The following is a 26,415-nucleotide window of genomic DNA, read 5'->3' on the forward strand; positions in this document are numbered from 1 at the left end:
ATTTCTTGGTATTTGGAAGTGAGAGCTCTCTGTCAAAAGTTTTTGTTCACTTTATGCAGTGGAATGAGTCGTGGTAGAGCCAAAACCAAAGAGTTGATTTTCAAGTGCCTACCTCACATGCAACTCTCGTAGTCATCATTTAGTTGTCCTCACCTACACAGTGTTTTAGGAGCAAAGCTAGTACCACGTCTATATTAGTGTGTTGTCTAGATATCTCCTTCAATTTTGAGATTGTGAAGCTTATGCAAGGCATGTTAAAACTCACGCTTTTGAGTTGCTCTATGTACAATGTATGTAGAAACTAGGGAGATGTTGAAACTAGGGACGCATGCATGTTAAGTTTCCAATTGTATAGATGGAATAGACACATCCACGACGCATGTAACATGCTTACTTGTCCAAACGAGGTAGAAAATCAAAGGGATCATATCGCCTCATGGTTAAAATTAGTTACTCAATAGATAAGTGTATGTCAAAAGGGTGTAGATACCACCTATGCTTAATTAAACATGTTAATGTTAACCAAAATCAGCAATCAACTACATGTCCATTATATGAGGGTCATAAAAGACATTAGCCTAGATGTCAGAGTTGTAGTTTTTGAGGTCGGACTTCCTTCTCCCATGTGTGTCATAAAAGCAACATACACAATCACACATGGAGTTTTTGTATTATGATTTGCAAAAACAGAGAAAAATGTGAGGCCAAAAAGCAAAAACAAACGTCAAAATTTGGTTTCTATATTAATATAATGAAAATTAACGAAACGAGTAAAATGCTAAAATGGGTGTCAAAGGACCTTAAAATTAGACAACACAACTCTAACAAGGTGGATACTCACGCAGGCATAGGGCAATAAATTTTGAGGATCTTTGCACTCTAAAACCAAATAAATCAAAGCAAGCATGAATGCTTCACACTCAAAGGTAGGTCCACCAAATATTAAAAGACAATAAACATTCAAATGTAAGCCTTCCTCGCTTCTTCACCTACTGCTTGCTATGGTAAGCCTTTACCCTCATTCCGACAAAATGTTTTAACTAGTATCTAGAACCAAGGGTGCACCCAAGCTATAGGAAAAATAATTCTTAGCCAAAGCCACCAAAAAGTTTAGCAAAAGAACGCAAGCTAAAATAGGCCTAGCATAAAGGGGAGCATGGAAATATTAGAACCTCGAGACCTTCTAGCACTAAGGGGTGGTGTCTGTTGGGAAAAATGCTTGTGGTGGATTGACATTGGTAGCATTGATAATAACATTATTAGATTATAAAACTAAATTAATTAACTAACACCAAGATAATAAAAAAAGCACAAAAAAGCACTAGGATTTTATTAGCATAAGTAATTTTTACATATGATGCACCAATTTTATAGGTGGTGGTGTTAGCACACATTAAGGGTGGCAATAGATTGTGCATCCACATGGGTGGCTAGGTGGAATGTGCTTATAGAGCTTTAAGACAAGGGTATGCTTGAAGTCACACGATGCTACAAGTGTTCATGTCCATGGCATAAATACGTAGATTCATGATTATGCATCCAATACCTAGGAGATGTACACACGGGGACATAAGTTGAAGCCCATTCTCAACCTTTATGTGTGGTCATTGATTTACAAATCCTCTAAATCAGCAATACGGTTAGTTAGCATACCACCCGGGTAGTACTCAGTAGCGACCATACTTGCATATGGAAGTCTCGCTACAACTATAGTGCAACAAGTGCTCAATCTATTGTACCCTACTACAAACACGTCAAGAGTGTATCAAATGCAAAGATACCTCTTCTCAATCCTACTCAATCTACAATCTACAATCTACTATCGAACAAGGCAAGCACTGTAACTCCTCAATCAAGCATGGAATGCACAAAGTAGCAAATGCACACACTCAAGAGAGCACACACAAAAGCGTTGGAAAGGCCACTTCTCTCTATACACACATAAGCATGCACATAGTGTCATGAGAACCATTGCAATGCAAGAAGAAAGATCACACACACTCAATAGAGAATAGACAAGACTCAGACAAGAGTAGAGAAGGAGAGAATCTTTTTATTGCCTTAACATAGACTAGAGGCCAAGCTTGCAAGCTACGAAAAGGCCTTTCACATTCTACAAAGTGCTATATATAGTAAAGCTACAAACTTGTGGTTTGGGCAGGCAATAGCTAATCTAGGCATAAATGGAGCTTGGGATATATAATTTGGAACTAATATGAAATTGAGCTATCATAGGAACATTAAATTACATCCACATTCCCAATGGACCATTCAAAAATATTACAAAAAATACGTGCAATTTCCAACCATCTCCAAAACAAGTCTTACCACGCATCGAGCAAGTTTTTCCGAGCAAAGACAAACCCGAGCAAGTTTTTGTAGACAATATAGTAAATTTTATCATCAACAAAATATATATTTTTGTTATATATTGATGCACTACAAAAAAAAGAGTTTTCAATGAATAGACTACCTCCTAGATTCCAAAAGATCAAAGAAAAAGTAGCATAATATTTGAGAATATTATGTTCTGGCTCAATCTCTATTTATCTTATTGTAATCTCCTCTGCTTCTACTCTTCTTTGGCTTGGATTTTTCTCGCTTGGACTTCACATGTTTGAGCATGAAGTAAGATTGATAGACTAATAAGAGCTTTAGACCTTATTCTATGTTTCTTTTTGTAAGGTAAGTGCTCCCTTGTCTAGTACTTTGGTTCTTGATTGTCATTTATACTTGAGAGCACCTGCATCCTTCCTCATCTTAGCCACATCAATTTGATAGAAATTTATTGCACCTCATTAGTTCATTTATACAACAATCGTCACTTCCATGTCGTCATGCCCTGCCCATACTACAACGTTGTGATCTTCATACAAGGGCACCCTTTTTACACGACACATGTCCGACAAACACCATTGTATATGAAATTATTTTTGTTACAATAAAATGCTTTTCTTTTATTGACCAATATATGCCTTTTTTAATCAATTTACAAAAACAACAATCAAAATTAATAAAGTTCTATGTCTAAAATTTTCTAGAAAGACATCATCATAATTGAATTAAGTTAGTTGGAAAAAAATAAAATATTGAGGATCTTTTTACCATACAATATGACAACTTGAAGCTTCAATCGAGCAACTTCTTTCATAAAGATTGAAGATGCTGCTCCTTTCCATTTTGAATCATTGTTTGAAAAAATATGGCAGATGTCAGGAAGGTCATAAAATCCACCACACAATAAGCACATCATCGCCGGAATATGCTTTACATCTTTGGTCATGTGAAATATTCATGAGGCCACCAATTTTAAGAGGCAAATTCGGCTCCAATCTATAAAGTCAAAGCCAGTCATACCCTAAAAGGTGGTACTAGAGACTTCTTTAAATTTGGAACGATAGTTTCAACAAGAGGGAAGGTCGCTGCAGTGACTTTGCATACTAATTTGTTTGCAACAAACTCATTCTATTTTGAGCTTGTGTCTGCTCAAGATAAGGTGGTATCCATCAGAAAGAACAATGCTAAGTGAGAAAGATTCTTAGATCTCTCTCTCTCTCTCTCTCTCTCTCTCTCTCTCTCTCTCTCTCTCTCTCTCTCTCGCTCTCTCTCTCTCTCTCAAATGAGAAACAATATCACTATCATTGGCAAAAACTTCATTAGGATGATCAACACACTTTTGGAGGCACATTTGCTTAGTGAGTTTGTCCTCTGAATAACATCTTTAACAAGCCAATCCAAGGCATCATATGAGATAGCATAAAGCAAAGGAGAAAGTAGGCACCCTTGTCTTGTGTATTTATGCAATGGAATAACATCTGTAATAGTACCATTAACCGAAATTCTAGCTGACGCATTCCCAAAAAGAATGTGAAAAAGAATCTGCCCAAACCCATATCATATAGACTTTGAAGTATGAACTCCCATTCAATTCTATCATAGGCCTTATCATACCCTCTGTGGCCGATTGTTTGTAAGAAGATATTTTAGAAGAGAGTTTTTTGTAATTTTGTAGTGCAGTGATGGAATGCAATTGTGAGGAATGATGTACATGCAAAGGAGAATTTTAGGGCTTGTCTCACTGTCTTGATGCAAGTGCCTCGATTATTAATTAACCATGCTAAAAGTCTGGTTTGATGGGGCTGTCTGCTTTGTCTAAGCCAATTTTCACCAGGAAGACTTAAACTACTGCGTTGGGGGAAAAACATGCCCATTCTACCTCTGCTGACTGGTGTTTTAGGTCGAGCCATTATCTGATAATTTATAGTTTAGCTTCTTTTTTATGTGCCATATCCGTACGACAGGCTAGTCATCATCATTGATGGAGTCATGCTTGAATGATTGGAAGATCTAGACCAATTAAAATTGTAAGTGGGAGGTATAAATATTGAAATAGTTATGACTTGAAAAGTAATGGTGTTCAAAGGATCCTCTATCCTCTTGACTGAGAGAGAGAGAGAGAGAGAGAGAGAGAGAGAGAGAGAGAGAGAGAGAGAGAGAGAGGATCTTGCAAGGAAGTGTTCACCAAAACCTTTTGTAGGAATCAATGGAAAAAAGAACATTGAATATATTAACAAAAAAAAATTGGAATTTTACCGAGTTTTACACTAAAATCCTCATCATATCTAATAAGCAATGAACTATTCTGCTCTTTGAATGTTGTACGTTGGTGCTAGTACTACTACTTGTAGTCAGCTGAAATATTGGCAACTGCAGGAGTCCTATCATAGTAGTGCAAGCTGCTGCTCATGTCTCCTGTTTCTTACCAATATCATATGGCCAATTAGCTGTTACTTGCTAATTGCACCCGCATGATTTACTACTTGACTTCCATCGTCCAATGCTCGAGTGTATCATGCAGCCTTGCGCTACAGTATGGGGTATTGTACGTCCAAGTGCCAGCTTTGATCGCTCAACCCCAGCCAGTCCAAATCCATCGTCTTGCCATCAATCGGGATCTTTCCCCTCGTCTATTGTATGCCTGCTCTTGTGTTTTGCATGAGTTGATGAATAGATGAGCAAGAAAGTGCCCAAGACTGAACTCAAAACCACTCCCGAGCTCGACCCCAAGACCGAGCCCAAAGGTGGCGCTCAGATCCTCAATAGGGTCTCCTCCAGCCTGGCTCCCATCTTGCAAACCTCGAAGACCACAAGGCATGATGCCCTCAAGCGAGTATGGGACTACATCAAGGCTCACAAGCTCCAGAGTAGTACTAAGAAATTGCATATCTTATGTGATCATCCCCTTAAGAAGGCATTTGGATGAGACAATGTTAGTGCTCAAGTACTTGAGTCCCCACTTGTCAGCACATTTTTCTATTGATGCTATCAGGCTGTTGGCGATGCAGACGACAGAGGCCAAAAAACTGAAACGAGTAAACGTCAAAGTGGACATCAAGGCAGAAAAGCTTATGATGGTTATAATTCCTCAAGTAATAAAGCCAATGGCTTCGTGAGTACAGCTAGCTGCTTGCACTTTTAGCAGAGTGTGTGAGGGGATTAATGGCAGACAACTCAATGTCGAGGGAAAGGCATATTTGGGAAATATTGCAATGTGCCACTAGTGCAAGTCATGGTCTGATGAGCCTTTGGAATCACTCACACTCCTCGTCCAGCTTTGTTGATAACCTATTTGAAAATTTGATGAGGCAAGCATTTCGAAACGATCTGCAGACAAACATGGAATGCTCACTTCTCCTCTCTCTCTCTCTCTCTCTCTCTCTCTCTCTCTCTCTCTCTCCTCTCTCTCTCTCTCTCTCTCTCTCTCTCTCTCTCTCTCTCTCTCTCCTCTCTCTCTCTCTCTCTCTCTCTCTCTCTCTCTCTCTCAGTAAAAAAGTATTTGAAAACTTTTTTAAGAACCAATGGAAAAAAGGAAAGCTTTGAAAATATACCGGTTTTTAGAGAAATTTAGCCGGTTTCCTTCAAGGCAACCCTCAAAACTAGCCAGGAATTTTCGTGTTTGTCCTTAAAAAATACTCTAACGGCCGGCAGAGCATTCCGTGTTTGTCCTTAAAGAATACACTAAAGGCCGGTTTTCTATGAACACTGGAATGAACGATCTGCTCTCTCTCTCTCTCTCTCTCTCTCTCTCTCTCTCTCTCTCTCTCTCTCTCTCTCTCTCTCTCTCTCTCTCTAAGAAAAAACCCTCTGAAAGAGCGTGCGCCGGCGCGCGCTCTTTCAGAGGGTTTTTTTGTATTGAGAGAGTATGTGACCACGATTGTAAAAAAATATCAAAAAATATAGAATCTAGGGAGATCCTCGCATGACGGCTCTGCAAAATCACTCACTCTCCAAAAAAAGGCCGATAATGGCTCAAGTTTGCATGCCGGCATGGCAGTCGCTCTCCCCTTCTGCATCGATATTCTCCCATGTTCTTTGTCTTTCCTCAATCATACCCTCCTTCAGGCTCTCCCTGCCATTCGCCTCTTATGCATCCATGCAATCTGTTTTCTTCAAAGAACATGTCTTTGCCAGTGCTTGGAGATGATGTGCTCAATGTCAAGCTGAAAGCGAACTCAAGAAAACCTAGTACCTGGTAGCGTAGCAGAGTAGGAACAAACCCATGATTAAATAGCATTGCATGTGCTAGGGTAATTTGGGGTTGTGGAAGAGGGAGGGAGGGGGGAAGAAGCAAGAAGGAAGAAGCAGAGATGGGCATGCACAGGGTCAAGGAAGTAGTGAGGTATCGAAAGAAGCATCAGAGTTTATGAATTTTTTTTAAAGAGCCAGTATATCACACTAGAATATGGAAAGAGAGAGAGAGAGAGAGAGAGAGAGAGAGAGAGAGGGAGATATCTCACTCAATAAAAAAGAAAACCCTCTGAAAGAACGCGCGCCGACGCGTGCTCTTTCAGAGGGTTTTTTTATTTTGAGAGAGAGAGAGAGAGAGAGAGAGAGAGAGAGAGAGAGAGAGAGAGAGAGAGAGAGAGAGAGAGAGAGAGAGAGAGAGAGAGAGAGAGAGAGAGAGAGAGGATTGCTACACGTAGATGGGCGAGCTGAAGGCAGTAGGGGAGGGCGTGGTGCCGGCGCTGCAGCAAGCAGTAGGGACAGTAGCGGAGGCGGTAGTAGTTGTGGGGGCAGAAGAGAGGGAGGCCTTGCGAATGGAAGAGGAGGAGGCATGATGGCGAGTGAGGAAAGGGGATAATCTCTTGAGTCTGAGTAGGAAGCACCTTGGAGACTCAGCTCTTTGGCCCTTTCTTCGCCATGCTTGTCGCAAAGAGCTGGGTTGTCGAGACCCCATTGGCCAGCTTCTTCCTGTCTCTCACCAAAGCCATGCTTGTGTTGTACGAGCCCGCCGTCGTGCTAACAAAAATAAGAGTTGTCATTGGTGGGAGCGCTTTTTTTGGTGGTGGTGATGTCTTGTACTTGATGCTATCAGCAGCTTAATGAGGTGCGATCTTGTGAAAGTTCCATGCTAATAGCCAAGCTGAGTGATTGAATCCGCAGTGTTGAATGGGCCAGTATTTTGTGATCCAAAGGGATGAAGGGCTTCAACCATTTCTAACTTTGTTGAAGATTTTTGCATCTTGTTGGTATTCCATGTGTACAACCTTATCTTTTCCTGCATTGAGAAGAAATTTAACTTCATTCCAAACTCAGCAGCATTGAAGCTCTTAACAAATTTTTGAGCAATTTGAAGATGGTTAGGCATTGCTTTTGAAAAGATTCTCAAAAGCTGAAGCAATGCGACATATACACAGTCCTCTGCGTTCCCATTTACCTGACAGGTCTTCTAACGAGAGCGCGGACACAGGAGAGCCAGGCGAGCTGTTTAACGAAAAGAAAACTGCATGCTCGTCTGATCCAGAGGTTACATTTGCATTCACAATAGGAAAATCAGGGCGGCCATTTGCCTGAACAGCGAAAACGGTAGTAAGCAAGGCAGACCCAACAGTGGGATAGCTCTGCTAAGAGGGCACAAGCGCTTGTTGAGGCAGCCCTGCGATGCTGCAAATCTGCAGGTGCTTGCACTGACGATGTTCTTTAACTTCTTTTAATGGCAACCCATAGTAGGGCTCTCCAATCTTGGAAAATGTAATAGTTTAGGTTGATTAGAAATACAGAAGAGAAATTGAAACTTTGGAGAGTTATAAAGAAGCTGGAAGGTCTTTCATGAAGACCTGGAAGGCCGATCTTGGCCTGTGGTAGAGTACACATAAATGGCTGTTGATTACGCAACAACTTTTGAGACACACGCGCCCTTCTCACACACGACAGGGTGCACGAACGAGAGAGAGAGAGAGAGAGAGAGAGAGAGAGAGAGAGAGAGAGAGAGAGAGAGAGAGAGACTGCCCAATTGTTGTATGGCCTTCTGGTCTTGATCAACTTCCAAAAGCATCTGGAAAATTCCACCTTGGCAATTAGCCAAGCCGTCGACTGAAATGAAGACCAAGTTGGCGTAGGAAAAGTGCAAAAAAAGTCCAATCCGCCCACTGCTATCAGCATTTCTACCACAATAGAGGGTTCAACTCTCACGAGTTTGTGACTCAAGGTTGTAGAGCTGGTCATGGATAGAGGTTGGGCAAGTAGAAGACATGCGCGCAATTGAAAATAGATGACGCCAAGTATTGCAGAAGTTGATGGAGTCATTGTAAGAGAGTCATGGATGCACATGACGATGGTTCCCATGTATATCTTTAGGCATATATATATGCCACTCTAAGGGAACGACTGCACACTATGAAGAGGAGAGAGAGGCTAAGGTGGCAGAAGCTGCTAAAATTGTGAGGCTTTGTGTGTGTGTGAGGGAGAGACAGAGAGAAGAGATAGCGAGACCCACGACACTAAGTGACACAGGGGGCGGGTAAGGGGATCGACGGCAAATCATTCTGGCGGGCATCTCGAGGTAGGCAGGCCTACCCAAAAAATGGGGGCGTGGTTGAGGAGCTTGGATTGGAACCCACGACCTCATGCTCCAATGCTTTTTGAAGCATGGGCTAACACACACACCCGAGAAGAAGAGAGTATTAACATCGTAGGAAACTATCCCAAGAGACCTTAAAGATCTAGCCGATGAGGAGAGTTGAACTCAAGGCTTGTTATTTAAGAGAGTTTCACAGAGAGAGAGAGAGAGAGAGAGAGAGAGAGAGAGAGAGAGAGAGAGAGAGAGAGAGAGAGAAGGGCGATTTAGCAATTGCACCTCTCCGGAGTCCAAAGGTCTCCTTTTGCTGTCTCTACGCATTCCCAACAGAAGTTCTGAACTCTTGCCTCGCAGGAGCGTGTGCTCTCCCTCCCCTGCCGCGCTTAGTCCAACAAACACTACGATTCTTTACAATGTATGCTTAATTGGGTTGGGAAAAACCTACTCAAGCCGCAACACCAAAAATGATGGTGCGACAAGAGATTAGGTTGGGCTGCGTCAACATGCAAAAGCTCTCCTTGTGATAGAGTACAAGGTCGAGTGATGCACATCAGCACATATATGTTGATCCTACATCATGCACAATCTCGGCTTCCTCAACCTCTTCCCTTCCGGCCTTCCCTCGCCCATATACGATCCCCTCCTCCTCCTCTCTCTCTCTCTCTCTCTCTCTCTCTCTCTCTCTCTCTCTCTCTCTCTCTCTCTCTCTCTCTCTCTCTCTCTCTCTCTCCCCCCCCCCCCCCCCCCCCCCCACATCTCTCTCAATCTCTCTAAACAAAAAGTCCACGCCGACACGAGCTCTTTCAGAGACTTTTTTTTATAAAAGAGATTGAGAGAGAGAAAGAGAGGGGGAGGGGTTGAAAAAAAAACCTAGGTTTAGTGTAATCCCACCTGCAAATTTTGAGATTTACCTCTAAATTTTAAATTTTAATGTGAAAAACCTACAAAATCTAGAGAAATTTAGCGTCATTCGGTGTAAAGACCTTCAAATTCAGTCAGTTTACCACTAAAATTCTCATAAGTAGGTTTGCCAAGTTTTCAAAACAAAGTTTTTCTCGAGCACTAGTCCCTGCCCGTACGTGAAAGAGTCCATGTCTCTTTCAAAGAGATTTTTTGAATTGTTTATACTATGTAGTTGTTGAAAATGACAACGGTTGAACTTGAGGACCTTCTTGCCTCGTCTATTGTGAGTCTCCTTGCCCAACTCCTTTAAAACCAAATTTGTCAATGATTAGTGACCCTGAGATTTACCTTTTCTAGTCAACACAGTTGTCTCAACGTGGCACAATGTTGTTTGTTGTATCACAACCAACCTCCCAGTTATCCCTTTGAGGGGGTTACCTTATGGGGTGCTAAGAACCGAGTCTTGGGACACATCATTCTGCAAGATGATAGATACAATGCTAGACTACCATCCATCTGGGTCGAGGCATGACAGACAACTCAGCAGACTAGGTACCCCGAGCACTCTAGGAGCTTTGAGTTTTGCTCATATTAACATGGAAAATTTAAGAGAAGGTTTTTACACTAAATTTCTCTAAATTTTGTAGGTTTATTCACCTTCTACTTTGAATTCGAAGATAAATCTCAAAATTTGTAGGTGGAATTACACTAAACCTAGATTTCTATCGATATGGGTAGGTAAAAGAGAACTAGCATGTGGACAAAGTTGTCATAAGAAAATTGTTCATAGCTTTATCAACCTTGCGTACTCTTCTATCAAAGCACTCTTTATGATCCCCAACCATTACCACCTCCCTTGACACATTTGTCGCCACCACCTTTGGCAACACCACTAACTCCCACTCCCCCCCCCCCCCCCCGATAGAAGGCTACCTATGATGGTGTGATCCAAACTTTAATATATACCATGATGTGGATTTTCTCAAAATAATAGCCTCATTGCAATAATAGAATTGTTTTCAAGTTTCCACAATTTTCTCTAAAGTAACTTAAAATGCATAGCATGTTATCGTACATCAACCCACAATAACTTGAGGTAGAGCAAGAGAAAGGAGGAGGAGGAAGAAGAAGAAGAACAAGTGAAGAGAAGATCAAGCTCCCAGACGCTCCTTATTCATGAGATTTGTTCGAGTGGCAACAACCTTACTCTTTTAGTGTAAGTCTCGTGGTCCTACATGTAGGGGGGTAGGAATAGGAGATTTATATCCATTGGAATCATGGTGCCACTATTCCCAACAAGGATCAATAGTGGTAGAAATGAGCTTTTAATATCTGAGGACAACTAGTTCCAAGAAGAGGAATATCAACATGCCATTGTATGAGTTCCAATTTTTTTGGCCCATCAATAGAAACATTCTACCAAACCCTTGTTCAAGGGGTTTTTTCTGTCAAAAATTTGTGGTCGTTTTACCATTAAAATTAGGTGTAGTCTTGTTTTAGTTTTTTTTTTTGTGCTTGAAGTCACCTAAAAAATCCTGTTTGGTTTTTGGTTTGTATAGTGTGCCTTGGCCACTCTTGCTCGGTTAAAGGATTGCTCGGCAAATCTCGCTCGAGATTTGGGATTCCTCCTCCAAAACACCTTTTATCTTTGTATTTGCAATTGACAGCTCCAATGAGGGCACAAACTTTGTATTCTCACTCTTCTCCTTGTCCTCATTTTGACAAACTATTAAGTGACCATGTTAATTGACTTTGCCAAATCACCACATTAACTAGGTTTTTAACCTTCCTTACAATATTCTTGCAACACTTTAGAAATAGGTCCAATAAGGCTTCAAGTGATGCATTTCGATTTCACATAGCAATATTAGACCATGATACTCCACTTTGAACATCCTTATCTCCATTTACCATGGTTGACCAAGCTTTGATTACTTTGAATGCTTTAACCAAGGTTGACCAAAACCTAATCAAAGTGGTGATTTGGCAAAACTCAATTGTGAAGATACCCAATTGAATTGACATATGTGCACTTTTTGGCACACATCTCTTTCCTATCTAATCAGTCTCCATCCTTGGAAAATCCTTTGTATAGGGTGCCCAATGTGAAATCATCATGCATATGGAAGAATTGTTGGAAAGAAACTTTCAAGGCACTAGTTGGTTGCTTGAGAGGGTTGTGAAGAGAGAGGAAAACCAATGAAAGTTAGTCATGTATGGCTTGATTAGAAGTAGTGAAATAGAGCTACTTTGAAATAGTGATATGATTAGGCAACAAGTATTAAGGCAAGGAATTCTTATTGTTGAATTGTTTGAGTAATCAAACATCCGTTTGTAGATCCAAATCCGTAGTGTATATGGATGATAAAGTCAGTATGGGGAAGAAGTTAGTAGCAAGCAACCCATGGCAAGACATTCAACTTGAACAGGCTACCATGGGAAGTGGTAACTTTGACTACACTTGACTATTGGTTGTCCTTATAGTGGTTAGATTGCTCATGAGTTCAAACTCGTGGATTTTTTGTTGGAGGTTATATCTGCTTTTTGAGGTTCTTCATTTCGTTTGGTTCAATGAAGTAATGAATGTTGAAGAGGTAAGGGGTATTGAAACTGGTGGCACCACTAACGTGGGTATAATTTGTGACTTTGCTGCCAAACTAGCTACACTTTGCACCTCTTTATATTTTCTTGTTGTCATACTTAAATCTCCTACATCCTTATTACTAATTATTGGTGGGGCTTCACTTGATGACCATGATGACCTTGACTATCAAATGATAGGCTTTGCCAACGCTACCAAGTTTTCTAAAGTCCTTATCAAGGCGCTAGTAGAGGTGTAGATTTTCCTCTTCTTGGTTGGTGGGGATGTTGCAACTTTACATTTACCTATTAGGCTAACATTTTGTCAACATTATTGTCTTTTGAGACAACAAGTGTCTGTAATTGGCTCTTTGCCCAAAGAATATAAATTCTTTTTCAGTGCAATAGAACAAGTGCATTTATCAATCTATATTTTCTATGAGAAAAGTAGTATTGTGAGTGTTTTTCCACATATAGAAGTCTTTTTTTATTCTTTACCATCAAATGAAATGCCACAATCTTTCATGCACAAGACATGCTGCCCAAGCAAGTAGTTCTTTAGCCTGAGCATGTTCCACATATGCCAATCATTCTTTCAACATTCTATCTCCTTTGGAATGCATCCACACATACTCTAAATATCACTCCAATTGCAAACATATGTTAGAGCCTCTAGCTTGGCTTTCCTAGCATAATACTCTCCTATTTGGTGATCTACAATGTATTCATCGCCCATGGCCAATGTAATCTTTGTCACTTGTGCTTCTTGTAGACACATCCAATGGCAAGCGTAATCATTAAGCCACATACTATGGAGTGATGTAGAACCTCTTTCCATTGGCCTTCAACAAACTACAAGTGTTGTCGACTTCCAACAAGGTGTCCTCCCGATTGCCTCTGACTTCTTGCATATGAATTGGAAGCTCATGAAACTTGGTGAGCCTCATTAGCTTAATCAAATTCTTATGTGCTTGAATCATAGGCATGATGGAGTAGGAGCTAATCAAGTGAATGTCGAGTGTCAAAAATGACATTTTAATACACAAGAGCGTTAAGGATACTCTGCTCATGCTAGGCATAAAGTTTCATTGCATTCGGAGACTCGTAGCTATGCCAAATTATCGGATCAAGCTTGCGGTAAGGAGACAAACTTTTGATGTCTGACACACACTTGAGACTGAGATAGGTAAGAACTACTTAGACTTGGGTTTTTTGAGAGATTATCTATCTCTTATAGCTTCCATGCCACTCCCCCTCAAAATCGGGAAGCTCATTGTCAGTGTAAAATGGAACTCTGATACTAGTTAAAAGAGTGCATGTGTGGATGCAATACATGCGAGAGAGAGGAATGCTAGATGGAGACTATGTGTGGGTGGAGCTAACCTCTCAAGCAAAAGAATGAGAGAGCTCCTTATTATTCTATATGTGCAAAGAATAAGGGAAAAGTAAGTGGATGGCTAGACATTGTGTCTGATCGGGGTAAGGCACACAGCCTTTACCCCAACATGAGTGGTATTGAAAATACTAGTGGGATGGATGATTCCTCATGCAGAGCCTATTGTATTGAGAATTTCAACAAGTGTTTCAATAATTCGTGAGAGGTTTGTCCCAAGCTTAGATTACATTATCATGATGGATTGTGATGAGCCCTCATGTTATGATGAGGCTATGTTGTTAGATGACAAGCTTAAGTGGGAGAGTGCTATGAAATCAGATATGGATTTGTTGAAGAAGGATTAAACTTGGGACTTAGTACGTTTGCCAAAAGGAAAGAATGATTTGTTGTGTAAATGGGTCTACAAGTCAAAGATAACACCCAGTAACGAAAACCAAAGTACAAGGCTACATTGCTTACCCAAGGTGTCAAGCAAAAGCAAGGCATAGACTTTGACAAGATCAACTTATGTAGGTTAAGAAGTCCCTTATTTGATGAAAAAGGTACCATAGTCAAGCACAAGATTATGGCAAACTCATGAGAGAATTTTGGCAAAGTTTTGATAGTAACTAGACAAAATTTTAATTAAAACTGCTGAAGAAAATACATAATCCTATATTCAAAACTATGGCAAAAGAACTTGCTAGTATTTTTGTCACCAATTTAAGTTGGTCTACTTAAATGATTTTATCTCTCTAGAATTGGCCATTTCAAATAGAGGAAATAAAAAGAGTGGAAGGACCAAGATTACAAAGATGGTTGTAAGGTGTGTTTTGGACTTTAGGGTTCCAAAAGGGTGAAACAACCTTCAAATGTGCTAATGCATTTAGTCTAAGGTGCATCTCAAGACCTTAGGGTGCCAAAAGGACGATGCAACCTTTAGAAGTGCTAATGTAATTATTTCCAAAATCAAATTATCTTTTATAGGACTAAAATGTATTAAAAACGGGTCTTGAATGCTCTAAAAGTATGCAAGAATGCTAGCTAAAAGGGAGATGTGGGCTATCTTGAACAAATCTTGAGAACCCCTCATTATTCATGCACATACACCTCTTAAGGAGGAGTGGTGTATATTCCACAAAAGGAAAGTAGTAGAGGTAAACAACTAAAGGAAAGGTCCCAAACTAATTGAACTACCAAAAGAAGACCTAGTGAGGCATCTTGCAAGAGAATTATCCAAAGTGACAGCTCTCAAACTCCATGGCACCTCTCTTGGAGTTGGGTATTTGATTTATTTATTGACTAAGTTGGTACAAAAAATTAGAGGCCTCTCTTCACGCTTCAGTTCATGTGTAGTACCTATCACTTATTGCATGACCCTTCACAGGGTAGGCTCTCACTAACTTTGTAGAATGGAGCCATATGGGCTTATTGAAAAAATAACTACAACTATGCAAAAATAAATGACCAAGATGCATTATTGGTTTTATTGCCGATGGCTTCTCCTCAATTTTCAGAGTTCTAATCTACACAACAACAACTAACTACTACTAAAAAAAAGCACAATATTAACTATTTCATTCAAGCTATCCCAATTGTAATGCTACCCACATACAACAAGAGGGTACCCAATATCATTACATCCCTCCCACCAAGGATGTCCACGATCTTCAGTTGCTCAATAGAGAATCAACTAGACTGTGAGGGATAGAAAGTGTGGAGAATCTCTGAAAAGTTTGTAAAAAAAATCAGACACCCATTTGGCATCTTCTCTAGGGTGGCCTTTAAAAGTCAAAAGATAGCAATTGTAAACCATGCTAATGCGCATGGTGGTGGTCTCATGATCAACTATTTGTGCAGGAATAAGTTGTTCTTCTTGATCTCTACAAGCAAAGGTGGACTCTCATAAATGTGATGTGTATATAAGTAGGAGTCCTCAGAAGGTCATAAAAGACTAATGTAAAAGGCATTGTGAATGTGCCATAGTGATGGTAAATATACAACAAAAATATTGAAAGGACCGTAGAGGCATGGAGAAACCTCTACAAAAACATTGTTGTCAACACTTTAGTCCTTTGTCTTTCAATATTTAATCATAACATAATCACCTTCCTTAAACTCATGTGCCTTGAGATGTTCATTAGCATGCTTATGGTAAAGTTTCTCTGAATGCTTAATAGTAGAATGAAAACAATGCATAAATGTCATGAAAATTTGCAGTAAAAATATCAGTAGGATTCACAACATTAGAGAAAGACATGAAGCAAGAATAGGAAGAGAATGACCATACACAGTTTCAAATAGAGATTTACCTATAGTAGAGTGAGTGCCTGGGGCAGTCACTTATCAAAAGACCCCTATATCACGTGCGTTCAAGAGGTAATTAATAATACCCCAATATACATACTATACTTACACTGTGAGCCTATTTAAAAAACCCCCACCCCCCTCTATATGTATACATTTTTATACATTTTGGTCTTTTAATAATCCTCTCCGGTTAACTCACATGATATCATACACATTCTAAAAAGTGACCGCCCCGGGAGTGAGTGCTATTGCTATATGAAAACTATAAAATATGTAGGTAATCATCCCATTTCTTGGGTTGAAAAGAAACATGAGCTTTTAGTAAATCAATGATAGTATGATTTGTGTTTTACCATTTGACTCAAGATGAAATGTAGATGTAAAATCAAGTGTAGTACTAAGATTTTCAAAATTGTAGAACAAAAAGTACTACCAAATTTTGAATCTCGATCATATATTATTACCTTCGACAAACCATGATAGAAATAAACAGCTTTAAGAAAGAGAAGTGCAGCTATATGTGTTTGTGAGAGTTTTCTTGTAAAGAATGAAGTATGTTGTTCAGAGAAACGATCAATGATAGTCCATATCTTATCGTGCTTGTGAATAGTGAGCGGGAAACCAATAATAAAATCCATAGAAATGTGTTCCCAAAGTTTTTCAAGAATGGGGAGAGGGTGTAAAAGTCCCAAATTTTTGCATTTTGCTCATTTATTTTTTTGGCAAACCAAACAAGATGAAACATATTTCTTAACATCACTAGTACCACTGGTATCTACGTGTGAAATAGAGGACCTTGTCCTTTGCTTGTGCTGAGTTCATGGGTACCATGTAAGTGAAGCCCGCCCATGCACACAACACACTTTTTGAGGTGAGGATTTTTTATCATCGTCAGCCAATGCTCCTGAGGTTGTTGCCACCTCGTAAACTCACTACTCCTATAAAAAGAAATAAACAAATTCTTTTTGGGTCAGTTTCCCATGGGATAAGAATCTTGTGCAGAGTTTATCTTCTCCTCAATTGAACCATAGAGGTCTATTTGGTGTGGACCTATGATGCAAAGAAGAAAAAACTTCGATTGAGCTTCCTTCTAATCTTCTTATCAAAAAGATTAGAACTTTAAGCGAGTTTATCAAAAACATAAAGGGAAAACAAATTAAATATCATCCTACTTCCTAATTACTTTTTGCTTATTACCCCTTATCCTTTACACTCTACACCTATGTATATTACGTGAGATCAACTGTATGCTTTTTTTTTACTAATCACCTACCATACTTGTTAATGTAGACTAGATTTTATGATATCGTCCAATTTGTAATCGTTTCAAAGCACCATATATTACACAAATTTCACATGCATCTCTATATCGTGAATGGAAGAATTAAAAAAAATAAGTTAGCTCAAGTCTTTGTAACCCGGTTCCTCCGTATATCCATGTGGGACTTGTAGATTTTGTGATTTTCCAAGAGCGTTGGCATGAGCTGGTCATGATGGCCTTCACAATGATTAGGAATATCATACTTAGTGGAATAATAACAGCGGATGATGAAGTTAAATCCAAATTACGATGTGATGCGAGTGCGATGACACGAGAGAGAGAGAGAGAGAGAGAGAGAGAGAGAGAGAGAGAGAGAGAGAGAGAGAGAGAGATGCCATAGACAATGGGTGCAATCTCCCCCAATGCAAGAGTCAATATTTTCCTCTTGCAAGTATATAGGTAGAGGCAATGCTCATCAAATGATTACATCAGTTCACACTTGGGCCTAATAGTCAATCATTGCTCGTAAAGAGCTCACTCAACTAATAAATTGTCTACAAATAACCCATAAAACACTATGGGTTCCACGCGGTTGCCACAAAGTCCAATAGCTTTATTCCATCAACATCTATCACATTATTGTTTAGCACTGATTTGCTAACACAACACCCAACAAGTGATCATATTTCCACAATTCAACTTAACATTGCAATGCTCATAAAATATATCAAATAGTCCATAAACAATTTATCAAAATGCTAATTCCATTACATTGTTTGTATTTCTTGCACATAAAAGCAATGGAATGTATATGCATGCGCATTATGATGCTAGAGCGGCTCAAATTGAAGATCTAAGCTTAAGTGTGAGGTCCCCACCCCGTCGTCTCAACAACGGATCTGATGGTAAACCTGGTGGCCACTAGATCTATAGCGGAAGCAAACAAAGTGGTCTGGGTTCATCTAGCGGACGATCTCTCATCACAAAGTGAATTGAGTTCGAGCCTACTAGCAAGGAGATCTAGCTCCACCTCGCAGGGGAAGCGTGATTTAACCTATGTAGCGATCCTAAGACCCACCTTCCAAGAGGAGAGAAACCTCGAGTGCCTTTTTTCCCATGTTTCAGAGGCACGTACTCTCGAGATTTCACCGCTCTAGGGGCAATGAGTATTACTAATATCGAAGTAAGCACTGTGGGGACAGAGAGTTCCCGACCAATCGGGACCACCCATCTCGTAGGCATTGGCAACCTGAGCCAAGCCCCCACTTTCCACCCCCACACTCACACTTCTTTGTGTGACCTAATTACTACCACAAAGGTTGTTCAGCATAAAGATTCCTTGTTTAATTCCGAATCACATTGTTCGTTAATACAGCCCTTCAACCAGTATTGCAAACAACACCAAGACAGAATTCTAGTAAAAATTCTACTCAAACTTATTCATAAAAGTTCCAATGTTCTGGAGGTACAACATCCCCCCTCCAGCGAGAGTTCACTCCTCCCGTTGTCGCCTAGCTGCCCATACAACTAGGTATGTCCACCCCATAGAAAGCATGTCATGGACACTCCCACCGCATAGAAAGCAAGACGTGGGTTCCCACCGCATAGAAAGCAAGTCGTGGGTATCCACCGCATAGAAAGCAAGTCGTGGATTCAAGAGCCCTTAACGAGGAACTCTGCCCCCTGTGATCAGTAGGGTGGAAATAAAATGAACATGTCGAGCTAAATTTTCCCTAGCAGACATTCTTTCTTAATTGCAACCAGCATACCCATCAATCATTTCCTTTCTACTTTAGAACTTAATGTACAATGAATTCAATGCCGAGGTTTCCGTCGGATTTCTCCAACATGTTTGGGGATATGAGCATTCCTAACTAGCATATGCAATGTTAATTTAAACAACTTGAATAAAAATATAATCTGCCTCTTCCACTTCCTCATCGATGGCCCGTGAGATGGCCAGTATTTGTTCCTCCATAGGAGCTTTCCTTTTTCCGTTGACATTACTCGTTCCTGCCTCGCGATCGTGGGCACCACCGAAGCGCCTCCTCTTAACCGGGGCCATTTCTCACTACTTTAAATGATTAGCTTGGAGAAAGAGCCAAGGTTCGCAAGCATCATAACAGTCCAATGGGTAGATTAGTGACATCAATTAATTTCTCCTATATGAGAGATCTAGATTTCTTTCACAAAGCAATCATTAAGGATGGCACATAATCCTATGGGAATCCGGCTCTAAGATAATTATTCGGCTTACATGATTAAGAATAATTAGGATTTCACTATTGGAATTACCAGAGAATTGAATTAAGTATGATTAAACTATTTCCTGGCAAATAGATGATGCAGATTTACCTTAGGCATATGTGTGAGGAAAACCAATTCTTAGAGTCTTAATGACAGATTAATTCCTCCTTAATTACATCTTAATGCATAAGAGAATGAATTTAATTAAGCTTCATTGTTAATGAGCGATTAAAAGAGTGATTCTCCTCAATCTACACAATTACTAGCTTACCGATTAATTACTATGCTACCTAGAGAGAGAAAATTCTGATAATTATGTTCTAATCATTAATCAAGAGTGATGAATGGCTGATAATTCAGCTATGGAATGATGATTACATAATAGAATATGGATAAGGAGAATTTAGAGAGTAATCATAGAGAATTACGACTAGGAATAAGCATAATAGACGAGAAATTTAGGTGGTAATGAAAAAGGATTTGCAGAAAGCATTAATTAAACCGTGGTTACCATGATTAAGGGCTGATAATCCTCTCAATTCTCTGATCTAATCGAGCTTCTTGAGGCGAGAATTCGACAGCACCTCCCTCCTTGCTTCTCCTTCAAAGGTGTGTGTTCCGGCAACACCTTCCCAGAGTGTGTGTAGGTGTATGAGTGTGTGCACTGTGTGTGTGTGTGTGTGTGAGCATATGTGTGTGTGCAGGTCTTTAAATAGGCCTCCTCAAGCTGAAAATCGATATGGGTTGCTAAATGCATCTGGGAGCTTCTCCAGTTAAGCATGGCAAGTCCAGTTCCCTGCCCACCAAGTGTCAGGTTGGCTTGGTTAACTGGTTCTGAGACTGAGCTGCTGGCTTGGAAACTCTCCCAAGACTCCCACAAAGCAAGAGGGCGCCCCCTAGTTGCTAAAGCTGATCTGGAGTGGGCTGGAACCTGTTCCCACACAGTCCCGGGCCCCCGATACCTCCCCCGGCAATTTTGAGAAAATTTGTTTTTAGGCTAAAATGGGTCATACAGGTCGGATTTTGATGCCGAAAATTGCTATAGCAAGCTCTAACTAAGGCGTACTGGCCCGAGTACCTGCCATATTTAGTAGCCCCCAGGGTCTGAAAATGCATTTTTTTGAAATTTGGGGTACGGGTGTAGTTTTTCGAGACGATCAGAACTGGACGGGTCGGGTGACCAAAAACTTGCTATTTTTGAAAAAAAAATTACAAAAGTTATTTTAACTCACATTTCGAAGCTTTAAAACATTCTGAACATCATGGCACTGACAGAATTTGGAAAATTGTGTTCGTTTCATGGTACAATGGTGCTTTTATGATCGGGGTCAGAGACCTTACATTAAGGATGTTTCCTCAGATTATAAAGAGCTTGAGAAACAAGCCATTCGCTGATTTTTAGAAAGGAGAAATAGGATCAAGAATTTCTACAGCTCGTTTTTGTTGCTTTTGGACTCTAAAACATAAATTTTTAATATCTCTATCATACAAAGTCACATAGATATGATCTAGGAGTTTAGGTTGGGATTTTGGCACATTTTGTGCATGATGGCAATGCTAAAATTTTGAAATTTTGATTAGAATTACAGCATGTGCATCAGTAGCAAATTTGTTATGCACTAAAAACACAATTTTTAGTATATCTCTCACACATGAACTCAGATCTATATGGCATATTAGTCTCTCCCAATACTTGGCATGTGTTGGATGTGATGGTGATGTAAAAACTCAAATTATGATCAAAATTATAGCAAGTATATCATCATCAGATTTGTTATGCACTTTTGAGCCAGAAAACGTTGTTTTCTACATATCTCTCATACACACTCAAATATCTATATGATCTAATAGTCTATGCCAAGGTTTTTCGTATGCGATGGCAATGTCAAAATTTTGAGATTCTAATCAAAATTACAGCATATGTATCTCCAATAGATACAATGCATAGGAGCTTTGACAGGTGGATTTCTAGAGAGCATTGTGTAGCTTAGGTTTGTGGACATGTATATTGCATTGTGGTGCTCTTTGAGAGATCATTTAGCTTGCATTCATACATGCAAGTACTACTTTTAGATGTGGATTTTAGATTGGTACACATCCGAATGTGCTCGTGTGACATGTTCATGGCTACGATTGGCATGCATAGATGTTGTAATATGAGAGATTGGTTGCTTGAGTGAAATTAGAGTTGATTTGATACACATATAGTGGGCATAGCTTGAGTGTCTAATTTTTTATCGACATTTCAAGGATTATGTGTGTGCGTTTCTCGGATTTCTGTTCATAGGTGTGGATTTTCAAAAAGATTTATGCACAAATTTGTTTGGTTTATTGTCACGTATAACACATGCAAACACAGATGAGCTTGTTATAGCTTGAATTTTGCAAATTCACAGGTATACAAGTTTTAAATAGGTGGAGTTATGCGGAGAGCTACTCATGAGGGAGTGAGCTCCGTTTGGCATAGCTTTGGTCGTTTATGCATGCACACGGTTTTGTCTCAATAGGTTTATATGTTTTGCTTCAACCCACATGTTTTTTCTTGCTTCTCTTCATAGGTTTTGGAGAGCCATATGGTCGGCGGGTTTTGGCCAAGTGTATGAATGTCTATGGATGAGAGATCTTTGTTTATGCACATAGCTTATTTGGCTTCACTATTGCTTTTATGAATTTTTTGTATTTTTTATTCTATGGCTAAACTTATTTGCTCAATTTATAGGAAAAACTCCATCAGATTTCCTCTAGGATTCTCACCATAACTTTACATATTTGTAGTTTACTCTATGATCCTTTAGTGGTCAAGCTTTGTGTTAGGTAAAGGCACTGTGCCTCACCGTGCTTTGCCTGTGTCCGTCGGTCAGTGTCTGACCGCCCACATTTATCTCCTTATTCTTTATACATACAAAGAATAAGGAGCTCTCACTGATTCTCACATTGTGCTCATACTGTGAGATTAGGAGCTCCACTCACATCCTGTGTTGTTCTCTCTCTCTCTCTCTCTCTCTCTCTCTCTCTCTCTCTCTCTCTCTCTCTCTCTCTCTCTCTCTCTCTCTCTCTCTCTCTCTCTCTCTCTCTCTCTCTCTCTCTCTCCACACACGCACCGCATTCGCGTGCTCACAATTGGTATCAGGGCTTTGGCGACGCGTGCGACGGCTTCCCGACGAGACGGAAGGGACGGAGCTCGGCTATGGCAGCTTGATCTTGGCGGAGGTAGATACGGCTCGACGATGTCAAATCTTAGCTTAGGCATGTATATTTAGTTTGTGTAGATATTTTGTAGCAAGCCATTGCTGAATTTTTGTTGAGAAAGAGCAGGAACGAGAAGTGTTGAAGCTCGAGCGTTTTTGTTGTTTTTGGCTCCCGAAATAGTGTTTTTTGCATATCTCCGTCACACGAAGTCGGATGGATATGATCCAAGAGTTTAGGTTGGGGTTTTGGCACATTCCAGACATGATGGTGATGTCCATTTTTTGAAATTATGCTCTAAATTACAGTAGGTGCAACAACAGCATGTTTATGCTGCATTTTTGGATCGAAACAAAGATTTTTGGCATATCTCTCACACCCGGACTCGGATACATGTGATCCAGGAGTCTACCCTGAGGTTTTGGCACATTCTGGACGCGCTCGACATATGAAAATTTTGAATTCTGAGTGGTGAATTTTCTACAGCAGCCTGTCAACAATCTCGACGTATCGAAGTTTTGCCGTTTGATTCCTACAGTGTAGAGAGTGATGCGGTTTGTATCTTTGGCTATGTATGGAACCCTGTGGTGCTATTTGAGAGAGGATTCACTTTGTTTTTGCATATGCAAGTGATGCTTTGGGATGTGACTTTTAGATCGTTACACATCCGGATGCAGTTTCATGTGCATTGTTTGACTGTGTGGGGCATTTTAGAGAGCTTTTTTAGCACGGTTTTGTGCAGTTTCATGCTATGTATGCATTATGTGGAGGAAATTTGAGCTAGCCATAGCTCATAGGTAGTAGATTTATAGTGCTTTTTGGACAGCTACACGTCCATAGAGCTACTCAGTTAGGAGTGAACCAATTTGCTATTGCATGTAGACCATTTGTGGATTTTGCTATTGAGATAGCGTCCATTTTCATGCGTATTTGGTGAGAATTTTTGAGTTTTTGCTCAGTTTCCAGGGGAAACTCTGGCAAATTTTTCTCAAGATTTCTCGCCATGGTTTATGCGTATTTGCAGTTTGCTCTTTGATGGTTTAGTGGTAGAGTTGACTCCCACTCAAGCAGCTATCTGCAGTTTTTTGGCTTGCGGTTTGCGTTGAGTTTTGACTCATTTTGCAAAGGAAATTTTACTCATTTTTCCCCGTCTTCTCTCCATAAAAGTTTGCAATGTCATGCCATCTTGTAGAGTGGTCGATATATTCCCACTTTGACAGTGATCAAGTGTTTACTCTCACTTTTGACAGGTTTTGTCAATTTGGACACGGTTTGGTGTTCTTGTACCCACTCTCACAGGAGTGAGGATTTGCGTATGCTTGTGTGGCTACAATACAGTCTAGTCACAAGTTTTTTGCAGATTTTTGCAAGCAGTATTTCTTGTGAATTGCGTTTTGAGCTAGTTTGCTCTCTACTTGCGTATATGGTTATGCGCTTTACACTCGGTTGAGCAGTTTGTCCCAGTTTATGCTTGCAGTTTGCAGATTGTGGAGTTGTTTTATGCATACGTGAGCATCGATTTTGATGCAATTGATCATGCTTTTGAGCATTGCGTAGTGGTCGAGTTACCTCCTACTTTGTTTGCCATAGTTTTGGCATGGATATGGAGACACTTCATATTAGAGGCGGTTCTCGCTCACGATCGCGATTGACATATCGGCACTGCGGCCACGATGGGCATATTAGGCGTCGTTGCTTCAGGCGAATGAGGCAACAGAAGAGGTAGATGCATGGTGCTACTATGAGGATAGATGCTAGAGAGTATGCATGTGATGGGCCTGTCACTTTTGAGTCTAGCTTGCCTTCAGACTACTTTGTGTCTTGGGATAGCACATTGTCTACGCGGTTTCTACAAGATGAGCATGCAATTTTTCACGTGAGGCCACGTCGTGATTTGTTTTGCTCTTTCTCTAGTGGGAGACTTGGTTGTGTGCAGTTTGTTGATGGTTTAGCATATGACATAGAGAGTGTTGGAGATCTATGCATGTCTTTACCTAGCGGTGCATTGCTTACGCTATGAGATGTACGTTATGTACCAGGACTCAGTCAGAGTCTCATTTCAGTGCGTCAATTGCAAAGCAGTGGACATTGTGTAATGCTTGGAGAGTGATCATTTCAGATGCAAAGGGGATCACTGGTGATAACCAGAAGTGCTAGGAGTGTTCTGGTATACCCTTTGCATATTTCTTACACACGAGGCGGTGTAGTCTCTGTGTATTTGCAACCATGTTTGGAGCGAGAGACGAGGCGTGTCTCTTTTGTGGATGTGCTGCATGGAGAGCAGGTTGTGCATTTGTCTTTGTTACCATATACATGTGGTAGTGATGTGTGTGAACACACTAGGACCGCCGGGGCATTTTTTCCCTCTTTAGGAGGTTTTTTCCCCCGTGCATTGTATATACGCCCATCACTCTAGGGCTATCTATCTTTCCATTGCACACTAAGGAATACACTCTCTATTGTGTACCTTGAGCTTCCTTCGTCTTCTCCAAGCTATGTGTGTTTCTCTGCAACCCTAATTCCAACAATTGGTATCAGAGCAGGTCACGTCCTCCCGGGCTTAGTCGCCAGCTGCTCCAGCACACGCCTGCTCACTTTCTCCGATTTCAGTGAGCTTTGGCAAGCGTTCGCAGGTCGACAAATATTTTGGGGGAGCCCGAAGAGCTTGGTCTGCTCAGAATTTTGATTTGGGCTCATTTCGGCCTCCGTTTCCACTACGGGCAGTACTGTACAGGTTATTTCGTCATTTTGTGCAGATTTTCTGTCAGTGCCGTTTTCTGCATAACAGGTGCCTTATAGTCTTCTACGGTTTGTGCTATATAGCACAAGTTGTTCCCGCTCCATTTCTCCTATTTTCGGGCAGTTTTCACATCAGGTGCAACATTTACCATGGCTGACAACAACAACACAGATGTGTTCAAGATGTTTGCTGCTGAGGACAGGTTGGATGGGGACAACTACCCTATGTGGGCTTATATGATGCAACACGTTCTTGTGTCAAAAGGTGTCTGGAACATTGTGCAGGGCATTGATGTACGTCCTGGTTCTGAAGATGTAGGCGATATTGAGGATGTTGCAGGTCTTGCTGCAAGGATTGCAGCTGTTAGAGTTGTTTTGCCTACAGCAGAACAAGCTCGTTGGGATGTTAAGGATGCGCAGGCTCATGCATTGATTGCGTTGTCTGTGAAGCGCACCATTATTCCTCACATCCGTTCAGCAAAATCTGCAAAACAGGCTTGGGATATTCTAGCAGGTCTTTATGCAAGCCGCAATGAGGCTAAAATTGCTTTGCTGCGTAAAGAGCTAGAGTCGAAGATTATGCATGAGGAAGATGATATGGACACTTTCCTTGCTAGTGTCAAGGATATCAATGAGCAACTCATTTCTGCAGGTGAAGTCATTTCTGACAGTTCCCTTGTGCAGACTGTTCTTGATGCCTTACCAGATTCCTACCAGACTTTTGCTAGTACTTGGAGACTGATGACTCAAGGAAATCCTGAAGTTGTCAAGTTTGATGCATTATGCACATTGTTGTTGCAAGAGTCACTTTCTAGAAAAAACAGGACTAGGCAGCGTGCAGTTGAACAGGCTTTTATTGCTTCTCAAAGAAAGGGTGGTAACAATAATGCAGCCACTTCTTATGGTTCTGCTGCGAGTGGCAAAAATTCTGTTCCTAATGCTTCTGCTGGCAGCACT

The sequence above is a fragment of the Adiantum capillus-veneris genome, chromosome 6 (genome assembly GCF_014529385.1).
Source record: "Adiantum capillus-veneris isolate H3 chromosome 6, ASM1452938v2, whole genome shotgun sequence".
NCBI classification, from domain to species: Eukaryota; Viridiplantae; Streptophyta; class Polypodiopsida; order Polypodiales; family Pteridaceae; genus Adiantum; species Adiantum capillus-veneris.